The 20,596-nt window shown below is 35.0% G+C and overlaps 2 long non-coding RNA genes across 4 annotated transcripts; both read right to left on the bottom strand.

Annotated features, from left to right (window-relative positions):
• Positions 1–349: 349 nt before the first annotated feature.
• Positions 350–2,575, bottom strand: LOC128673072 (uncharacterized). The gene is made up of 3 exons (XR_008405042.1): positions 2,407–2,575; positions 1,184–1,354; positions 350–581 (listed from the first exon to the last, which is right to left on the bottom strand). It is a non-coding gene; the product is annotated as an uncharacterized LOC128673072 (long non-coding RNA).
• A 5,151-nt stretch (positions 2,576–7,726) lies between these two features.
• On the bottom strand, positions 7,727–20,049 carry LOC128672933 (uncharacterized). 3 transcript variants are annotated; one of them, XR_008405012.2, is made up of 7 exons: positions 19,808–20,049; positions 14,954–15,070; positions 14,055–14,213; positions 12,600–12,826; positions 10,317–10,492; positions 9,540–9,704; positions 7,727–8,008 (listed from the first exon to the last, which is right to left on the bottom strand). It is a non-coding gene; the product is annotated as an uncharacterized LOC128672933 (long non-coding RNA). The 3 variants fall into 3 exon arrangements; XR_008405011.2 differs by lacking the exon at positions 19,808–20,049 and adding an exon at positions 15,590–15,807 and having other exon boundaries at positions 14,954–15,197; XR_008405010.2 differs by lacking the exon at positions 19,808–20,049 and adding an exon at positions 15,590–15,807.
• Positions 20,050–20,596: the final 547 nt, after the last annotated feature.

Here is a 20,596-nt window from a genome sequence, read left to right as displayed (position 1 = left end):
ATACGACTACTTGCCTTTGCAATGCAAATTCGTACCATCGAGTTAATTTTAAGTATGAATGTGATTAATTTTAGGTTCCTAAATTGAACTGAGTTGCATTGTAACCGTTCTGTGAAAGTTGATGGTAGGTCTGCAGATAAAATTCAAAAATTTTTAAGCGTACATTTGTTCGTCATTCATCAATCTGTAATGACGTCAAAATAACGCTCGTCTGAACGACAAGAAATTAAATGTAAAATATTATTTCAAATTAATTTAATTAACTACAACATAGCCTTTCTTAAACCTGAAAGCGTCTGCAAACGACCAAGTAATGAAATGACAATGGAGAAGAAGAAAAACTTGCCTATAAAGTATTTCAGAGTAGTGATAACAACTTTAATTGGCCAAAATAGCAATAATACTGAAGACGAATCCTGCTAATGCTTTAGGACCGTTCAACAAGCCGGCTATGTTGCATAGTTCTTCAAAACAATAGCACATTATAATCGTATCATTAAAGTTAAAAAATTCTTGCATACAACCGGCGACCTTCGTCTTGTTGTTCTCACAGCCTCGCTTGTATATAATGGTGTTTGAACCTGAAACAAAACGGAACGCCACCAATGTAGTTGATTTTGGTATTTTGGTTGATTGATAGAATTTTGGTACACGGGTAGAAAATAACTTGGAATAACACAAGGTACTTTTTATCCCGAAATTCTCACGGGAGCGAAGCTCGGGGCGCAGCTAGTTTTGTATAATTGAAAGTTATTATAATATTATTTTGTTTAGCTTAATCCTCTCCTGTATTCTTTTTAGTTTTCGCTATTATTCAAAAGAAACTACTTTATTTTATTAAGATATATCTACTCCTGTGTTGTTAGTATCTTCCTAATTGCTGGAAAATAGCTGATATCTATCAGCTCGTCTCCTTACTCCAAACGGCTGAACTTGAATTTTTCCAAACATAGATAAGAACAATCTCGATTAAATTATCTTCCAAATAATAAAAAAAAAAAACTAGAACAAAATCAGCAACGGCTGAAACCGATTTAACCGATGCCACGGACAGACATACAGACATTAAACTTGTAACTGCTCCTTTTGTCAACAAAAAGCTAAACTAAAAACAGGATTTTATTAGATGGTATTACAGTTTTCTATTAAATGCAACATGTAAAAAAAGTTATGAAATTCTTACTAATCGTTCGTGCAATATATTTCATACAAGCATGATCACAGTTGATTTGTTTTGGATAATTTGAATAGAAAGAACCACCTTCGCAGGTGTCTCTATATAAAACAAATTTATCGAGTGGTCCTCCCCCACTGCACTCAAAACATTGCAAGTGTTTTGTTGCTGATATTGTTGCTGTAATGTATAAAAAACAGTCAATTAGGTATTAATAGTTCTTCTCGTGTATCGAGGGTTCCTTAGTATATATTCCTTTGCCAAGGAATGTCGTCTGTCGTCTCCACTCTGTCGTCGCACAGTTTGCCAATCTTTGGCGGATTCGGTATACATTACTGGCTTTCATTGCTATAAATAAAAGCACTCATACTAACTACGCAATGTTCACGCAACCGCGTCGGCGTGTGTGTGAGTTCGGCGACAGTGTGGAGTTGGCATTAGAGTCGCAAAATGGAACGCACATGACTTACTTTTTTAGTCCACACATTCCACTAATATTACAAAGGCGAAACTTTGTATGTTTGTTACTTCTTCCGGCTCAAACGGCTGGGCAAATTTTATTCCCAAAGTACGCGATTCCCGTAGGAATCGGTCAAAAGTCTGATAATCAGTGGCGCTTATAAAGTAGAGATGGCGCCACTGTGCATAAACACGTAGTGTTTTTTTAAATGCCAGCTCCACACTGACGCCGAACTCAGACACACCCCGACGCGAATGCACGTTTTCCTAGTTGCTTCCGCCGTAATAGAGCGTTGGAGCCCAGGGACTACTTTTTAGTATGTCTCTTCCAATTGACACGGTCTTTGTCTTTCACAACACCGACTCTCATTCTTGACGACATCAAGCCATCGATTCTTTGATATGCCAGAGTGCTTGCTTAATGTTGTCAAGGTCGCTAGTATCTGTGACGACCTCCCTGGCCTAATGGTCATCATACCGGACTGCTACACTGGAGGTCCCGAGTTCGATCACCAAATCAATCTGAAAAAAGATCATTTTCCATGTTAACCTGACCTAACATGGAAAATGATCTTTTTCAGATTGACCTGGGTCTTGGATGTTTATCTATATAGAATATAATATCGTCGAGTATCCCATAACACAAGTTCCGAACTTATTTTGGGGCTAACTCAATTTGTTCCTAAATATTTATTTAAATATTCAATATATTCATCTTAAACAATTGTCACACTGTGTGATAGTTTACTCTAAAGCTAGTCCAGACAACTCACATGTCCAAAATAAAGCCAGCAAGGTTAAAATGATTGTTAAATGCATTAGTCAGTTAGGCTAGTTAAAATCAATTTTTTCTTGTCCTTATTCCTTCACTGAAACGTCTTCACAAACTTGAATGCGTATATAGATTCGTCACATATTTTCATAACATTTACCTAATACAAAACTAAGTGTTGAGTATAAGTAAGTTAGTGGACAGCCACCACATTTAAAGGTTATATTCTATTATATTATATTGTTTATGGTTATCTCATAGAGTGACATTGTTGTTGTGAAAAATGGTTTAAATTTGTAAGACGTTAAAATGTAGCTGATAGAAATAGAAGAGAAATAAAATGATTTAATATAAAGGAACTTTAATTAATTGAGGCATTCAGATCTACAAAGCCAATAGCACGCTTCCACTGCGCCAGATGCGTACGGTATAGTATGTAATAAATTTATTTGAATTTTAGAAAAATTACACAAGATGTCGGCAAACAAAGAATGTAATATTTTAAAATATAATGTGGTGCAATTTTCCGGAGAATCTTTTAACACGTGGGCCTTCCGAATCAAAAGTATTTTACGTGAAAATAACTGTATTGAAGCGATAGAAAATGAGGAGTTTTATAAAAAAGAAATAGCTACACAAAAAAATCTAGAGGCACGAGCCCAAGCTCTAATAATAGCAGCTGTAGCGGATAGCCATTTAGAATATGTAAGAAAAGATTCGGCCTACCAAATGTTTAGAAATTTAGAACAAAATTTTAAAGAAAAAAGTACAAGAAGTAAACTATTTTTACGAAGACAATTAAATGAAATTAAATATATAGAAACAGAGCCTTTAAAACATCATTTTACAAAAATACAAGAAATTTGTACTTCATTAAAAGAGGCAGGAGGAGGAATTTCGGAAGAAGAACAGGTAAATTATATATTATTGTCGATGCCAAAATCATATGAGCCAATAGTAACAGCTTTAGAAACGATTGGAGATTTGAAAATAAATATGGTAATGGATAGATTATTAGGAGAAGAAGAGAAGAGAAAGAATTCGTCACAGGAGAATGAGAATAGACAGAGTGTTTTTAATTGCGGAAAAAGAGGAGTAAGAGGTAATTTTGCAGGAAGAGGTAATTATAATAATAGAGGAAGTTATGATAATCGAGGATATGTTCGAGGAAATTACAATAGTAGAGGAAATTATAACAGTCAAGGAAGATATGACGGTCAAGGAAATTATAACAGTCAAGGAAGTTTTAATGGTCAAGGAAGATTTAATGGTCGTGGAAGATTCAATTGTCGAGGAAGATTTAACGGTCGAGGAAGAGAACAAAGAAATTCATATTATATGTATGGTAATAGTAGTAATCAAGATAATGTTGCATTTTTCGGAAGATCTGAAGATTCTGATGACTGGGTAGAATTTATTGTAGATTCTGGATGCTCAGATCATTTAGTTAATAATAAAATTTACTTTTCTCAGTATATAGATTTAAAACAACCAAAATTGATTTCTGCTGCCAAAAATGGTATCTCTCTCCAAGCGGTAGGTATAGGTAACATAGAAACTCAATGTTATGTTGGAAAAAAGTCAACTACATGTACAATTAAAAATGTTTTTTATGTGCCTGATTTAAGAAAAAATTTATTGTCAGTGTCAAAAATGGAGTCAAGTAATTTGTCTGTCACTTTTGAAAGAGGTAAAGTTCGAGTTTACGATTCTTCTAAGTTTTTAATTATGATTGGAAACTCTGACAATTCTCTATATAAAATTTGTATGAAATTCAGTAAGAAAAATTGTAATAACTGTTTTTTATCTAATTCGGATAGTTTGTTATGGCATAGGCGTTTTGGTCATTTAGGCATGAATAATTTAAATGTTTTAACTAAAAATAATATGGTTGACGGATTAAGTGACTTAAAAAATTTAAACCTCGAAAATATGTTATGTGAGACTTGTGTGTTAGGGAAAATGACTAGATTACCATTTAATAAGATAGGTTACAGAGCTAAAAGACCACTTGAGCTAGTGCACACAGATGTTTGTGGTCCTATTACTCCAATTAGTAGAGAAGGTTATAGATATTTTATCACGTTTATTGACGATTACACTCATTTTGTTATGGTTTACCTTATGAAACAGAAAAGTGAAGTTTTTGAAATATTTAGAGAGTACTATTATTATGCTACGAAACATTTTAACTGTGACTTATTAAAATTGAGATCTGACAATGGTAGAGAATACGTAACTAGAGAATTTTATAATTTTTGTAGAAATAACGGAATTCAAGTTCAGTACACGGTGCCATATAATCCTGAAATGAATGGAGTGGCGGAAAGAATGAATAGAACGTTGGTGGAAAAAACTAGGACACTTTTATTAGATTCGCAATTGAATAAAGAATTTTGGGCGGATGCTATTTTGTGTTCTGCATATGTAACTAATAGAAGCCCAACAAAAGGGAAAGATTGTACACCAAGTGAATTATGGGAAGGAAGAAAACCAAACGTGATTAATATGAGAGTTTTCGGAAGTGTTGCTTATAATCATGTGCCATCTCAATTAAGACATAAACTTGATAACTGTGGAAAAAGAATGATAATGATAGGTTATGCTAGAAACGGTTATAGACTTTACGATGAAGATACTAAAAAAGTGGTGATAGGAAGAAATGTAATTTTTGATGAAAAAGAACGAAAAGAAAGACAGAATAATGTAGAACTAGAGTGCGGAGAGGTAAAAGAAGAAGATGTTAACAAAGAAAATAATAATGAAGAAAATGATAATGAAGAATTTTATGAAGCGGAAGATACATTAGAAAAAGATGATAATTCGAAGAAAATTTCTGAAAAAGAACAAATTGTAAGGGAGAAAAGAATAATTAGAAAACCCAAGTGGCAACAAGATTATGTTACTGATTTTGAAGGAAATGAAAATGAAGTAATGTATGCTTTAATGACTGGACAAATAGAAGATACGCCACATACATTTGAGGAAATAGATAAGAGAGAAGATAGTGAGTTATGGAGAAATGCAGTTAAGGAAGAGTTTAATGTTCTTGAAGATAGTGGAACATGGAGGAAAGTAGAAAGAAAGAGAGATATGAAACTTTTAGATACTAAATGGGTATTTACAAAGAAAAAAGTAGGTGATGCAGAGATATGTAAAGCGCGACTTGTTGTTTTGGGATATCAACAAACAGGACATATGGATAATTTATATTCACCTGTATTGAAGATGCAAACATTAAGAACATTATTAGCAGTTGCTGCAAAGAAAGATTTTAAGATTAAACAAATGGATGTAAAAGGAGCTTTTCTTTATGGTCGAATTGATGAAGAAGTTTATTTAAAAATACCTAAAGGATATTATATTGGAAAAGAAGACAATTACGTTTTCAAATTAGAAAAATCACTTTATGGTTTAAGAAAATCTCCGAAATATTGGTATGAGAGATTTACTGAAGCAATGTTGGATTATGGCTTTCAACGTTCTGAAAATGATTATTGTTTATACATGAAAGATAATGTTTATGTTTTATTATACGTTGACGATCTTTTAATTTTCGCGAAGCAGGAGACAGAGATAGGAAAAGTGAAGACGTTTTTGACAACACAATTTAGAATGAAAGATCTAGGTAATACTGACATGACATATTTAGGAATTTCTATTAAGAGACTAGATGACTGTATTTTAGTTAATCAGACAAGATACTTAAAAAATATTCTTAAAATACATGGGATGAGTGATTGTAAAGGGATTGATACACCTATGGATGTAAATTTTAAATTTGAAGATGAAACTATTGATATGAATTATGAAGCTAAATGTAGATCTTTAATTGGTTCTTTGTTATATGTAACAGTGAATTCTAGGCCAGATTTAACGTTCCCTGTAAACTATTTAAGCAGATATCAATGTAAACCGAATTTGACTTTGTGGAAAGCTTTGAAAAGAATTTTGAGATATGTTAAACAAACTTTGTATTATAATTTATGTTATAAGAATTGTAATAATATTTCATTAGTTGGTTTTGCTGATGCAGATTGGGGTAGAGACGTTGATAGGAAATCAACTACTGGTTATTTGTTTTTAATTTTTGGTAACACTGTTGTATGGAAATCTAAAAAACAATCTGTAGTAGCTTTAAGTACGACGGAAGCAGAATTGGTAGCACTTTGTGAAGCTTGTGTTGAGTCTTGTTTTGTTGTTAAGATTTTAAATGATTTAAATATTGAAGTAAAGGATTTTAAAATTTTTGAAGATAATCAAAGCACTATCAAATCTGTTCAAACTTATGATCAAAGAAAACTGAAGCATTTAGAAATTAAATATAATTTTATAAAACAAAAGGTTGAGCAAGGTTTTGTTAAAGTTGAATATATAAGTACTAATAACCAATTAGCTGATATTTTTACTAAGCCTGTTAGTAAGTTTTGTTTAAAAGAATTTGTTGTTAAGTTAGGAATTTTAAATGTGATGTCTGAGGAAGAGTGTTGAGTATAAGTAAGTTAGTGGACAGCCACCACATTTAAAGGTTATATTCTATTATATTATATTGTTTATGGTTATCTCATAGAGTGACATTGTTGTTGTGAAAAATGGTTTAAATTTGTAAGACGTTAAAATGTAGCTGATAGAAATAGAAGAGAAATAAAATGATTTAATATAAAGGAACTTTAATTAATTGAGGCATTCAGATCTACAAAGCCAATACTAAGAATATAACTTAAAATTATTATAAATAATGTTATTATTACAGACTATAAAACAAAATTATATAGCCTTTAAAAGGGTTCGCTTGTGGCTGGAATATTCACATTGCCTGTTGTCAGATGATGTCCACGAGCAAAGATAAAACTGTAAAGAGGTCTTAGTGACGCAATCTATCATCTATCGTCGCCATGGAATTAGTAGGTACTCCATACGAAGCGCTTACTAAATCCATGGTACTTCCACAGATGTATAAACATACAAAACAGTTTAGGGTACTCCGCACAATGATCGTCGCGTCACACCCATGGATATAAAATGATCATAGCATATATTTAGAAAGGGCTTCGCGCGCGTGCGTCACACGGAAAGACGATGTTATTCCGAGAGAAGATATCTCAGATATAAGAACATTAATATTCTTTGGAAGATAGTGGTCCTTTTGAAAGGGCCCCGCGCGAGACACCAATCTCTAGAGTGGTCCTAATGCGGAACCACACGCCAACCTGTGTAAGCAAATGATAGTACTCGATATTGTCTATAATGTCACTTAATCTCTCGCTCCAAAAATTAGAAAGTTTCGTTTAAATTTGCATTAAAAATACATATTATTCGTCTGAAATTTATTTAATACATGGTAAAAGTTAACTACTATATAAACTTACTAATAATATATAAATATATTTCACAATCATTTTAATGGGCCGAAACTACAATAACACTGGAGACTAATCCTACGATTGCTTTAGAGGAACTCAAGGTTTTGGCATTGTTGCACAGATGTCTAAAACACGTACACAAGAATGTTTTATAGCCAGGCTGACCCGGCCATTTAGTGATGCATCCATGCTTTGTTACGTCTTTATAAGGGTTACAACGACGATAGTACTCTATTAAACCTGAAACACACATAATATACTCGAATACACATATATATATATATATTTTTTTTACATGATTCAAGCGACAACTACGGAACCAGGCACTATAATAAAACCAAGATTTTGTTTTCACTGACTTGATTATAATTATATTATTTTAATTTATTTACTTAAATCGACGCCCCAATCACAAATATTAATTAATGTGTATTGATAATAGGGCAAGGTTTCGTGCCCCATCCTCGCACTTAACTGTACATCTCAACCACATTACTGATGCTCCAACGTCAAACATTTGAACGCAATAGAAGCGGTGGTGATGTAATGGTTAAGACGCCCGCCTGTGGATGGAAAGGTCCCAGGTTCGAATCCTACTCATGCCACATGAGTTTGTATACCAATCTGACTCATGTATAGTAGTTTTCATCGACCACCAATTGCTTCCGGTGAAGGAAAACATCGTGAGGAAACCTGCACACTGGTTGATTTATTAACTTGTGTGTGAAATGGAGAAGGCAATGGCAAACCACTCCATTAATAATGTCAAAAAAGTTGTTGTTTAATTCCACGTAATAACCACGACCCTCAGCCATGAGGAATACGACTATGAAGATAATAAAATACAATTTACAATAAAAATAAAATACAAAAAACAAAAATGTAGATATTTACAAAATACATATGATTTTGAATACCTCTACATTTTTTTACACCTCGAATAAAAAAAAACTGCTTCCTGAAAATGGACCGGTGCACTATACGAAACCGTTAATTGCGATTCAATCGATTGCCAATCGATATACCTAATCGGTCCCATCCATAGATCAACAAAAAAGAAAAATAATGGAGGATTTTCTATTCAAGTCTTTATGTCAATTATTGCCAGGGATAGGGTTAGACGCATGCGCACTATAACGCTGTGCACACATAAAAAAATAAATCTGTAACTACGACACCACACATCAGTAAAAAGCACAGATATTTATATAGAAAATATTGAATGTCTGTGGTGAAAAGGAACGATTAATTGAAAAATTTTGCACTCTCTGTCATAATGACCTCGATAGTCTAATAAAAAAATCCCTTGTTGTCTTATGACTTCTGATAATCACAACTCGAATTACAAATGAACCACGTATATACGACCTCGGTGACGCAGTGGTATAGTTCTTGCCACTGAACCGAGAGGTCCCGAGTTCGATCCCCGGTCGGGTCATGACGGAAAATGATCTTTTTCTGATTGGCCCGGGTCTTGGATGTTTATCTATATATGTATTTGTTATAAAATATAGTATCGTTGAGTTAGTATCGCATAAAACATGTCTCGAACTTACTTTGGGGCTAGCTCAATCTGTGTGATTTGTCCCAATATATTTATTTATTTATTTATATACACAGCACACTTCCTATCATAATGTTTTGCGAAAATGTTACCGATGGGGGAAGTGCGGTTTTGCATTTCAATTCTCACCATCGAATCGGAGCGTCAGAGCCCCGGGTCCGCATCCTCAGTAGTCAGATTATTGGCATACATAACATCAAATCTTACCAGGTTTAAATTCAATAAGTTTTATACAACCATGAGGACACTCCACAGATTTAGGACGATAGTTTTTGAAACTGCCCCCTTCACAGGTGTCCTTTCTTAACATGAATTCCTTCATTGGTCCGCCTCCTTTACATTGGTAGCATCTGACGGCTATTATTACTGAAACTAACAGAATTGATACGTATTACAAATATTAACTTTAACAAGCTTCTATTCAAATTGCAATGAACTCGTAACTATGCGCCGAAATCTTGCAATTAAAATTTTTAAGCGGATATATCTTCAACCGATTGAGCTGAAATTTTGTACACAAGCTTAACTTGGATGACAATGCATTATTATGATAAGCATGACCTGATGGTGCACCTAGGAACAGCTCCAGACGTGGGAACTCCTCAACGGTTTACTGCCCAGGCAATATTTTTTTGTCACACATTGAATGCAATAGGATCTCTCCGATAACATTCAAAACTTGTGTCAAAAGTAAAAAGAATTTACGATAAGAAGTATTTAATAGTAATTAAGCAGGTACAGTCAACATCCATCCCAAATCACTAACCTACCCAAATTCATTGCAAACTCGCCGCTATTACCTCGCCATATAGATTCCTGCAGGGTAACTTGATGCACCTATGATAACATACAATTGGTTCCCACAGAGTGTTAAAGTCAGACAGGTCGTAAAACCATCACCGAACCGCCGGAAGGTTAATTTTTAATCTCGTGAAAATTTAACGTAACATTTTTTATAATAGTTAAATAACATTAATAACTTACATGTCCAAAACAATATGAGCAAATGTAAAGTAATTTTGAAATGCATTTGCAATCACTAAATAATATAATATAACCTCCTTTCAGCTCTGACGCGGCGCTTGCGTAGCCTGAATGCAAGCCCAATCTTTCTTGCTTCGGTGCAGTTTAACTTGTCATCACATTTTCCGGATGCACAGCTAGGAAAACCAACAAAATATCAATCATATTAAAAACTATAAGAATACAATTCAGAATATGTATATAAAATTATTTAAAAAAAAACTAACTGATATTACACAATTTAAAAAATTAAATACTATTTTAAATTAGTTAACTAATTCAAATTATGATTGGGTCCTCAAAGACTGAGTCCTCTGATGGGGAAAACTATAGAAAACGAGCTGGCATGACATTCAGACCGCAGCCATTCTGGCACATGTAACGAAAAACTCAGCCATTATTATGGGACACCATGTCTAGCTGTCACAGCACAGATTTGGGCACCACTACTGGGGATAGGCCACTCCCAAAGACTTCCACAACGACCGATCGAGAGCAGCTTGGGTCCAGCATCTTCCTGAGACATTGGCGACATTGTCAGGCCAACGATTGGATATTCAGCGCTTCGTTTACCAGAGCGTGGCCGCCTTTCTAGAATCTTTATACCCCACCGACCGTCAATTCTGTTCTATGTCGGTGACATTTGTTCTTCTAAGTACTTTCACATTCCTGACTAAATTTCGCAGAGAAGCACCAAGCATATACCCTCTCCATAGCTCGTTTATCAAGTTTGACCCTCCTCATGAGATTTCCTCATACATTGTAAGGGTGGTCGCTTTTTAGAACAATAAGTCACTGGTAACACATATAGAATCACGCCACACACACATTGATAGCAGACTTTTGTTCCATACGTAGATGTACATATCGGTTATTCAATTCTAAAGCCAAACGTCTTGTATTCACAATCAAGAGCCATTTTAGTTAATGCGAAACTTGAAATTTATACCAGATACTAGGGTTGACGGTGCCTTATCATCAAAATCAAAAATGGTCCAGGATTCTGTTTTTTCGTGTGACTATTAACAAATGGGAGCCTGGTCTAAACACACGGTTACATTTACCGTGTTTATCGTATGTGTAAACACGAAAATAATAAATTATAAAACATATACAACCACACACTATAAACATAAAAATGACACATGTCAAGGTCGTATCGCTGGATGTTCAGGCGGAAGGATTGTAGCAAGCGGAAATCTTTAGTCTCTGCTAACCTAATCAATCATCAGCGAGAGCGATCCTGACACACATATTATCAAACATGTCATCTACCGCGTCTACCTGTTTATTCACAATAAACTACTGCGTGGATTTTCACCAATGCACTCATTTTATATGAAAGTAATTACAAGTATAAGTTTGTATATTTATGTTTTATAAGTTTGATAACCTCCGTGGCGTAATAGTTACAACGTCCATCATATACCACCATACCATGTCCATCCACTCTCTGTAGGTTCTGGGTTCGATTCCCAGCACTGGCAAATATTTGTACTTGTGATCACGCACAGATTTATCTGTGTATGTATTGTATGCCAGTTTCTGTGATTGTGTCCATCTGACCCGCGATACGAGCTTGGGTTTAATGTGTGCCGTTGTAGTGTAGTTTTTTTTATGTATCTATCTATAGCAATCGTAGTATAGTAGTTTTCATCGACCATCACTTGCTTCCAGTGAAGAAAAACGTCGTGAGAAAACCTACATCGAAGTTGATGATTGTATGAAATGGATACAGCAATTGTATAACAAAATCTCTTATGAGTTTCATCGCGATACGTTGCTTAGAATCCGAGATATTGTCAATAATAAGTTACGAGCGGACGCATGAAACAAATGCATGAAACAAACGCGGGCGAAGCCGCAGACGAAAGCTAGTTAAAAACATAAACCTTATAATTTTGAAAATTCTGTTCATTTCCAAGCACCCGGCTTCCTGACGTTAAGAATGATATTGTTGCCAATCAGTTCAGGCTATGAGTCCCTTGGTCGTCTCGTACGACATGCACGGGAGGTTATGAAGTGTGTCTGTAGTTTTTTTAAATAAACCTATTTCTATTCTATTCTATTCTAAATGGTTCCATTCTAGGGCGGAACCACAACTAGGGATATAAATTAAATTGTATCAAGCGAGTAAAAATACATTATTATTAAAAATATATTATATATATAAAAAATATATGAAATATAGTTTAAAAACATATACATTACACATGGTAAAAGTTACCCACAATATAAACTTACTTAATATTTTAAAATGTTATTATAATAATTTCATTTTGCCAAATTTACAATGAGACCGGAGACGATTCCAGCGATCGCCGGAGGGGCGCTCGGCACCACAGCCTTATTACAGAGGTCTTTGAAGCAATAACAGACAGTAAGTTTTACACCATGTTCTATATCGATATCTGAACAACCCTTTTTTGCTGCTGCATTTTGGTTGCAGTCTCGATAGAAGGATATTGTGGCTGAAACACAAATCGAAACACAGTTTATATATCACTCTAATCAATATAAACAATCTAATCTAGCAAAGGAAGCGGTGGTGGTGTAATGGTTAAGACGCCCGCCTATAGATCGTAAGTCTCAGGTTCGAATCCTACTCGTGCCACATGAGTTTGTATACCAATCTGACTCATGTATAGTAGTTTTCATCGACCACACTTGCTTCTGGTGGTGAAGGAAACATCGTGAGGAAACCTGCACACTGGTTGATTATTATTAACTTGTGTGTGAAATGGAGAAGGCAATGGCAAACCACTCCATTAATAATGCCAAGAAAGTTGTTGTGTGTTTCATTACACGTAATGACCCTCAGCCATAAGGAATACGACTATGAAGAATGAATCTAGCAAAACATTTTATTGGTCCGACCGACCAATTTTTTTGACTGCGTAATGACCCAAGCCTTATCGACAGTTGTTCAACATGATGACAATATTATGTATATAAAAAGAATAGGTGGCTCGCCCCGGCTTTGCTCGTGTAAAAATATAATGAAAAAGTTGCCTATGGTTTCATATATCTGTTGCCTGATGGTTTCATCTATCCCTGTGCCAATTTTCATCAAAATCACTACCAAACAAAAGCCTTTGAGTTTATTCGTTACAAACAAAAATATAATTCTTTTCTCTTTCATTATTAGTGTGGAATTGTGGATTTGGTTCATCCGTAAATACTAGAAATACAGATGCGTGCAAGAATTTAGAATTGTATTCCACTATTGAATATTTTTTTTTACATCGAACGATTATTATTTCGGAATATAGGGAGTAAGAAATGAGAGAAATTAAAATTAAAACTGAGACGGGTCATCAATCATCATGCCACGGTAAAATGGCCGAATATATAACAAATTAGCTTTTGCTCGCGGCTTCGCCCGCGTGTTTTCCTAAGGGATTAGTTACTTTTCCGAGAATGAAGTTATGAAAAATTAAATTTATGAAAAATTTCAAGAAGATTGATTGAGTAGATAGAGCGAGTAGATGTTGAGAGAAGTTAACAAACAAACAAACAAACTTACTTTCGCATTTATAATATTAGTTATGATAATTAGGACTAGGATTTGCGTAACTTGTTGTCCTATTTATTGTATTCATGAGCAAAAAACACAAAATTTAAATATTTTGATACCAATACTGATCAAGAAGATCACAAAAAGTCGAAGAAGAATCATAAGATTGTGAAATTCTTTACCTGTTTTCGTTTCTATTACTTTTATGCATCCAAAAGGACATTCAGACACAGGAGGAGAAAATTTTTTGAAACTTCCTCCCGCGCATGTGTCTTTTTGTGCTACAAAATTTTCCGTACTGCCTTCTTCAGTGCACATATAACATTTTACGGCTATTGTCGCTGAAAGAAAACGAAGTCGTTTATTTTCTGAAAATATACTTTATGAAGCACTTTTCCTATTATATATATATATATATATATATTTTTAATAATAATAACTTTATTCACCAAAAAAAGTACAATAGTTTGACAAAATCATTTTAGAAAGTAGATTTACAATTTATACGTTAGTGTCCACAGTCCGGACACTGCACTAACCGATGCTTGTATCGCAGCGTCAATGTTTTGCAATTTATGTACATTACGATTTTTACATGTTCATCGGATCGAAATAAACACAATTTTAAGTAACATGTTCAATAAAATGTTGAAACAAATAAAACTGCTTTTAAATTTAATATAGACTTAAGATAGTAACAATAATTATATCACTAAACTTGAACCGTTTTATACTTATATTCCTAGTAAGATAGCAATCACTTTCGTATATCTATGTTCGGGCATATAATTATATCCCTAGGCATATAACTATAGTACGGCTTTATCTTTCTTTCTGCGATATACTTCGCAATACATAAGAAGGAATAGATTAACTTTAGACAGATAACTTTGTTTCTGACACATCGTAATGCCGCCTTTTTTCACGTCACTCACTTTCTTCTAGTAAGCGAGCGAGTGAACCTATTTTTGTGTTTAAAAAAATGCCATTTCCAAGAAAACCTCAAGAATTTTACATTTGCCGCCAACTAGAGTAGCCTATGATACGAAATCACTACAAAATATTTAATATACCCACTCACACGTCCAAAACAATGCAAACACAGGGAATATTGTTGAGAAATACATCTGTAATACATCAGCATACATTGAATTCTTCCTTACACGTCTGTGCCGCACTGATGAGGCACTCGGCTAACCTGGATTTGCATCAGAAATAAATAATAGAACAAGTTGCCCATTAATAATTACTCTTTAAAATATTTTACTAGCTATTTCCTGTGGCCTCGCTCGCGTTTATTTTCTGTTGGACTATATGGTCGCAATCTAAAATAAAAATAAAAAATGTCATCTTGAATTCTCGCTCCTTCCGTCTAGACTGAATACTAAACACGTTTTTTCACTCTCAACAAAATATAATAATCTTGTGCAATCTCGGCTGATGTTTTATTTCATCGATTACTTTCTAACATTTTCACCCCCCCATTTCGAGTCATTTGGGGTTGATTTTCAAAAATATAAGTAGCCTGTGTTTGAACAAGGGTCTTTACGTATACGCATACTAAATTTCATCAAAATCGGTCCAGCGGTTTAGCCGTATAAGCGGAACAGACATAGCTTAGGTTGCTTATGAATAATGAAATAATGTGATATGATTATACGAAATGAGCGGCTATGCCATTGTCTTCTTGGAATGATTCAAGCTTGACAACACTCACCTTTGATTTTAGGACATTAAACTTAACACAAACTGATAATCATGTAACTACCAGAATATACTAAACGAGAATAAAACCTTTCCGTCATCTTAAAACCACCATCTATATAAATCAAACACAATACGGATTTAAAAATTATAACAATATGATTTTATCGTAAACAACAGGTAAAATCCGAAAATATAACACGAACGAAAAACTAATCTTGTGACACATGAGATTTTTTGACACACACAGAGTCTGCTGGCCAGCACAGACAATTCCTTGAGGCACAGACATCCATACTTCCTTGTCCATCTGCACGGATTTTCATGAAGTTTTCACCAACCTAGTGTAATTCCTGACAAAGGCTAAGTTTATTAGGGTTTTACCCGAACGAAGCCGGTTATTATGACGGCCAAGAGACGACTAGAGGCGGGGGGTTCGTTCACTAGTCGCCCTACATAAAATGCAATTCCTGACAAAGGCTAAGTTTATTAGGGTTTTACCCGAGCGAAGCCGGTTATTATAGTTTTACCCGAGCGAAGCCGGTTATTATAGTTTTACCCGAGCGAAGCCGGATATTATAGTTTTACCCGAGCGAAGCCGGTTATTATAGTTTTACCCGAGCGAAGCCGGTTATTATAGTTTTACCCGAGCGAAGCCGGTTATTATAGTTTTACCCGAGCGAAGCCGGTTATTATAGTTTTACCCGAGCGAAGCCGGTTATTATAGTTTTACCCGAGCGAAGCCGGTTATTATAGTTTTACCCGAGCGAAGCCGGTTATTATAGTTTTACCCGAACGAAGCCGGATCACTAGTATTATATACATGTGTCAAATCTCATGTCGAATTTGAATGATCATTACAAAAGCAGTTTATGTAAATAACGGAGCGGCAACGCGCTGCATTGACGCACAATAGAGCAATGAGGTAGTATTAAGTAGGACTAATGAAAGCGGAATTGATCACTCCACTTATGGGGCTGCAATCCCTAAGTGTTAATAAATTAAACTAAGCGTGAACAAAAAATATTATTCAAGTAAAAAAAATACATGATAACACACAATATAAACTTATTTCTTAAAAAAGTAACAATAATTTTATTTGGCCAAAATTATAATATAAAATTACAAAAAACGACACAGGAGAGTATTCCTACGATTTCTTTTGGGACGTTCCATATGTCGGCTCTGTTGCTCAGAGGCGTAAATGTCGTGCAGATTGTTATCAATTCATAGTTGTTCAAATAATGATCAACGCAGCCCCTTTTTGCTTGTAAATTTAAGTTACAAGCACGTGTGACTGATGTTTCATCTGAAACACACAAAAAATAAGGTTATATTTAATTATAAATTCAAATTCAAATAATTTATTCGGAAATTAGAACATCACAGGCATTTTTTCACGTCGTACCTATACATTATGTATATATGTATACATGGCTACTGTTATCTAACGCATAACCTTCCAAAGGCGCATAAGGTACATAGAGACTAACAGCTTTTGTTCTACGACTTTTGTCTAAACGTAATAAATACAACAATTTTCCTTTTCTTAGTTTTAATGTCGTTTCAATAAAACGTTACCTCTATGTTCGATTCCGCTTCATAACGCTACTGTACTGTCTCGTGTTGCTTGGCTATTACACAGAATTAAGATGTGTAGAATCGCAAATTAGATTGTTTTTTTTTTTATATGAAAAAAAAATACCGAAGCACAAAAAGTCGTACAATAAAAGTTGTTTGTATTGATGTACCCAAGTAGTCTTTAGGAGGTTTTGCGTTTGATACCAGTAACCCGGTATATATTATATATTTCTTTATTTTTATTTCACTTATGCGGCACAGCTAACAATCGGCGCTGTGGTTCATGTCGCAGCATATTGTCAGCTGCGGTTACCTTTTCGGCTTCAATTTTCGGATTTTCCATTATTATTAAGTTCCTCTAAAATTAAATATGTTTTAGCGTAATATGTAAATGTGTTTAGCCGAATAAAGTTTTTCTTTCTTTATTTATGTACTCTAAAAAATATTTTTTTCTTGCAGGCAACACATGCGGCCTACCCTGATGGTGGTCACCACAGCGTCCCAAGGCCAAGGGTCTTTTGCCACACTGCCTATTTTTTCATCAATTGAAACTATCTACTGTAACTATCGTTAGAGAAAAATTTTCTACGTGTTACCTAATCTTTTTTTAATGATTTTCACGCATCCGCCGTGACACTCCGTTTGTGGGGGATAATATTTATTGAACCCGCCTCCTGCGCAAGTGTCCTTTTGTGGTATAAATTCTTCGGTTCTTCCCCCTTCAGTACATACGTAGCACATTACGGCTGTCGTCGCTGCAATTATAAAAAATAAGTGATTTATTTAACGAAACTATTACTAAATAATTGTTGATTAAAATGATAAATGTTATAGTACTTTGGGACTACCTAGTAATATTGTAATGCCGGCTCCACACTAGCACGGAAAAGTTCGCCGAAAGAACACTAGATTCGGTATAGATTACTGGTATTTCATTGCGGTAAATAAAATAAAACACAAAAACAATGCAATGTTCATGCATTCGCGTCGGCGTTCGACGACAGTGTGGAGACCGCATAATATTGACAAACATCCATCCACTTCCCACTAATATTGTAAAGGCGAAAAGTTTGTATGTTTGTCACTTTTCTTCACACACAAATGGCTGGGCAAATTTTAATTGAAATTGGTATTCAGATAGCTGATACTTGGGATTGCATGGGGTACCTTTGCCGGCGAACGTTAAAACCGCCTATTCCTCAAGCTCGCGGGCAGCCCTCCGCGCCTACGCGGGTAGGAATACCACTCTAGGGATAGGTACCATTTTGCGGCAATTAATTTCTGCCATAACTTTTGCAGTTAATAATAGTGATAAAACCTGTTTTAATTGCAGTCTGCCCGATAGATGACGAGCATAATAATAACGACTTCTCAACTTCTTCTAGTAAGCGAGCGAGTGAACCTATTTTTTGTGTTAAAAATGGCAAATAAAACACAAGTATATCCAAGAAAACCTCAAGAATTTTACATTTGCCGCCAACTAGAGTAGCCTATGATACGAAATCACTAGAAAATATTTAATATACCACTCACACGTCCAAAACAATGCAAACACAGGGAATATTGTTGAGAAATACATCTGAAATACATCAGCATACATTGAATTCTTCTTTACACGTGTGTGCCGCACTGATGAGGCACTCGGCTAACCTGGATTTGCATCAAAAAGAGTGACTTGCATTCTATACTAATCCTACTAATGTTATAAATGGGAAAGTTTGTTAGGTTGTGTGTATATGTATTTGTGTTTGTTACTCTTTCACGCAAAATCTACTATAAATGCGAAAGTTTGTCTGTTTCGCTTTCAACCGATTTCGATGAAATTGGGTATGAATATAGTTAAAGGCAAGTTCAAACATAGGGTAGATTTTTTTTCAAAAATCAACACTCAATGTACTATAATGAGGGGTGTTGTGTTCCGATTTCTCAGGATAACACATGCGGGCGAAGCCGCGGGCAAAAACTAGTCATTTAAAAATGTTAAGAGGCTAAACTTTGAAATGTGCCGCACCTACATTTAGCATGAGTTAAACTAGGTCTAGCCAAAGGAAAACACGATACACCTGGGTGTAAACACCAACATGTTCATATTATATTATTACATTCACACTTCTCTTTGGACATAAACCTCTCAGTACCTACACGAGCAGTGGTCGAAGCGATTGATGTCCGCCCATGATCGAAAAGGCCCATGTTCGAATTCAGCTCGTGCCACATGAGTTTGTATAACAATCTAACTCATGTAAGTATAGTAGTTTTCATAGACACCACTTGCTTTCGGTGAAGGAAAACATTCTGGTTGATAGTTAAGTTCACTAGTGTCTATGCGATCACTTGCCCCTAGAAGCGGTAGGTTCAGTTATCTTCCAGCTATCAGAAATCACACTACACATACACACAGACAGCGGGAAGCGTGATTTGTGCCGGCTCCACACTATCCGCGAACAGTATACGCCAAACTTTGGCATATACATTGCTGACTTTTCATTGCGGTAAATAAAAGCACTGATACTAAGTAATGTCCATGCATTCGCGTCGTCACATGTCCGAGTTCAACGATAGTGTGGAGCCTACATTGCACTGTGTGATATATGTGTGTGTGTGTGTGGGACGCCACAACATTTAGTGAAAATTCAAGGCACTGACTCACCTTCGCTTTTAGGACTTTAAGCTTAAACACAATCCGATAATCAAAATATAATCACCAAAATTAATATAAAATTAAATAGTAAAATTTTTGCGTCATCTTAAAACCGTAACGTAGATAAGACATACACAATCAATAAATACGGATAAAAAAGTTGAAACAATATGATTTTATCGTAATTAACAGGCAAAATCCAAATATATACGATCGAATAGAAAAAGAGTTTTGACACGTCGGATTTTATGACACACATTGTACAGTGAAGGACGGAAGGCTAGGCCAGCCTATAAAACAGAAATATAAAAATTCCTCATGGCACAGACATATTACTATAAAGGTACTCCCAATCACAATAACTGTACAGTCAACAGCACATGAAGTTCCTCTGCATAAACCTCCACGGCGCGGTAGGTAACAGCAGCGGCGTGTTTGCAATGAATTTTGTAGGTTGATGTGCTGTTGACTGTATTTTAAGTTTTTTTATAGTACTAACTAGTGTACGGTTTTTTAAGTACTCATATCAGATGCCTTTAGGCGAGTTGAATAAAATCTGACACCAGGAAAAGAAAGATGCTAGCGCGTGTTGTAGACTTGAGCTCTTACAGAAAAATTTAAAACTCATGCGTTTTTTAAAGACACAAATTTGTTAACTAGAAAAGTTTGTTAAGAAAGGCTGCGGTGAATTTATTGCGTCGCTTCTTTCACCTGCGCTTTGGAAGGCTTTTTTTGACGCACAGTTTTGACGTCAATAAGTGATGTATATCAACCCTGAATAAAGAGTTTTGAATTTGA

Source organism: Plodia interpunctella, chromosome 10 (genome assembly GCF_027563975.2).
Source record: "Plodia interpunctella isolate USDA-ARS_2022_Savannah chromosome 10, ilPloInte3.2, whole genome shotgun sequence".
NCBI classification, from domain to species: domain Eukaryota; kingdom Metazoa; phylum Arthropoda; class Insecta; order Lepidoptera; family Pyralidae; genus Plodia; species Plodia interpunctella.
Note: the sequence above shows the minus strand (reverse complement) of the source record. Positions and strands in the feature narration are given on the sequence as shown.